Below are 2689 nucleotides of genomic sequence, written 5' to 3'. Positions count from 1 at the left end.
GCCTGCATTTGTTTGCTCTCTGTTACCTCCTAGGGTCATCACAGCTACGGTGGTAACTGGGCAGGGTTCATGGTTCTCCAGTGAGACACAGGAGGACCTTGAGGCCTGGAGGGGAGAAGTCTTAGTCTGACCCAGTGAGAAGATGGCACTAGGGGGAGATCCTGGGCTTTCAGTTCAGTGGTGCTGCCATCTACCTAGGTTGCAGTCTCAGTATCAGACCAGGAGTCCATTCCTTTCTCTCCTCCACCCCTATTCTTCCTTTGACCCTGTGACTCTTTGTAAGAGGCCCTGGTGAAGATTTGAGCTCAGTGGTGAGTGGGGGCCTCATCTCTCACAATGAAGAGCAAAACAGGGCAGGGATCCCAGTGGAGAGCCATCCTCCCCCTGCTCCGGATGCTTCTCTAACTTCAAAGCACTGTTGGCTTCTGCCTATCTGGTCCCTAGTGCTCTCCTTTACTACCTGCCTTGGTAGCCTGTAAGTACAGTCAGCCTTCCGTAGCCGTGGGTTCTGCCTCGAGGATACAGAGGGCCAAATGTAAGGGACTCGAGCATCTGCTGACTTCGGTATCTGCAGGGGGTCCTGGAACCAATCCCCTGTGGGTATAAGGGACAACTGTACTTTTCTCTCCCATCTCCCTTGTGAGGATTGAACGCTCACCTCTCCTGAAACAGGGTCGTGGCTGGGTGGGACCAGAAGAGTGGCCAGAACTCAGGTTTTTGATGGCCTTTCACTTCCTCAATCACATCGACTCCCTACATAGTTTTGCACAGCTGAGCTCACCCTGGGGGGCTCCCCAGCAGGAGTAGGATTCATGACAGGCAACCTCTTTCACCAGCCTCTGCTATGTTGGACAGCGAGGGTGTTGCAGACTCTAGGTAAGGAGCAGGTCTCACTAGAGAAATCTTCCACCTCAGTGGTTCTTAGCCGGGGATGACTTTCCCCGCCCCCAAACACCAGGGGCATTTCACAATGTTTGGAGACATTTTTGGTCACACAATTTTGGGGTGGTGCTGGCAACTGGTATCTAGTGAGTAGAGGCCAGGGACGCTGCTAAACATCTTACAATGCACAGGATCCCCTCCATACTTGCACAAAAAGAAAAATTATCTCACCCAAAATGACAATACTGCTACGATTGAGAAACCCTGCTCTATTTCTTTTAAGGCAACTCCACTGAGATGGTAGTGGTGGGTTGCTAGGCAACCCTGATTGAGCATCCTTTGGTGTTTCCAGTTTGCCACCTACTAAGAGGGCATCCTATTTCATTCACCATCTCCCAGTCCCACTGTGCCCCCAGGGATGTTGAGTAAGTGCTATGAAAATCCATAATGAGATAATGACAAGGGACGTCCATGAAGGGCTTTGGACCATCAAAAGAAAAGAACACCTTAAGCAGCAGGAAGAAAGTCTTGTTAACAATAAATGTGTCAATAATGCACCTTAAATATCTCTAGAATCCATCCACTCACTATCCTCGCTCATCTGAAGAACTGTTACCGTTTCCTAAACGATCTCCCTGCATCTATGCTTGCCACCTCCAATCTGTTCTCCAAACAGTAGCCAGAGTTTTGTTTCCAAACTGTAAGTATGATCATATCGCTTCTCTGCTTACAACCCTTCAGTAGCTCTCCATTACCTTACGATACAGTCAGTGCTTCCCTTGGCATGACACCTAGTCCCTGTCAACTTCTTCAGCCTCATCCCACCCCTTGCAATCCATGACCGTGCTGTGCTGAACAATTTCAGTAGTCTCCCAAAGAAGTAATCTTGCTCTCTGTATCTCTCCTTTACCTTGATAACTTTTACTGAAACATTCACTATACCGTGTCCTCTGAGACGTCTTCCCTAATCATCCCAGTATGGGTTGGTTGCCCCTCCTGTATGTGCTCTGGTTACCTACACCTTCTTAGCATCCATCAAAGAGACCTGGCCGATTCCTTCACTAGACTGTGAGCTCTTCAATGGCAGGGACTTCTGTTGTGTTCACTGTTCTATCCCCCGTGCCTAGCTGAGTGCCTGGCACACAGTAACTATCTTTTGAATCAATGAATAGATGGATGATTTAGCAATGTATTTGTCTCTGCTGACTTCTGTTTGCTCTCTTGGCTCTCCTTCTTACTACCTGCCCCAAGAGCTGTGAGCCATTTAGATGACAGATTTGGAAAGAATTGGGTCCCTCCTCTCTGCTGCAACTTTAGGTCTCATCCGTCAGTCTCTGGTAGAAAATTCAGTTTACCCTTCCATTATTCACTAAGCCACCTGCAGTTTGTGTAGATCAAGAGCCTGGCAGAGAGACAGCGATAGGTGCCTTCGGAAGCCTTCATAAAGGCAAAGAAGGAGTGGCTTCCGGGAGTGTGGGGAATGGCCATCCCAGCTGAGTTCCCTTACAAAGTGAGTCTCTGCTTCTCTCATCCTGGACACTAGGGTTGTATTGGGGGTGGGGTTGCTGTGGCTTTCAGAAGCCCCTGACCTGGCCCCACCTCTTTCCTTGGGGCGCCCATAAAATCTAATGTTGCACAAACTCGGGAATGAGCAGAAGCCTCCTGACTTAGTCCCTGGCTCCGTGGGGCTGGCCAACGAAGCTATTTAATTCGGAATGCATGCCTACATATTTTGCCACTGGCCAATGAGGCTAAGAGAAGGTCATCAAAATTTGATGAGAAGGAACCAAATGCTGCAACACCGCAC

Source organism: Camelus bactrianus, chromosome X (assembly GCF_048773025.1).
Source record: "Camelus bactrianus isolate YW-2024 breed Bactrian camel chromosome X, ASM4877302v1, whole genome shotgun sequence".
Classification (NCBI taxonomy): Eukaryota; Metazoa; Chordata; class Mammalia; order Artiodactyla; family Camelidae; genus Camelus; species Camelus bactrianus.
Note: the sequence above shows the minus strand (reverse complement) of the source record.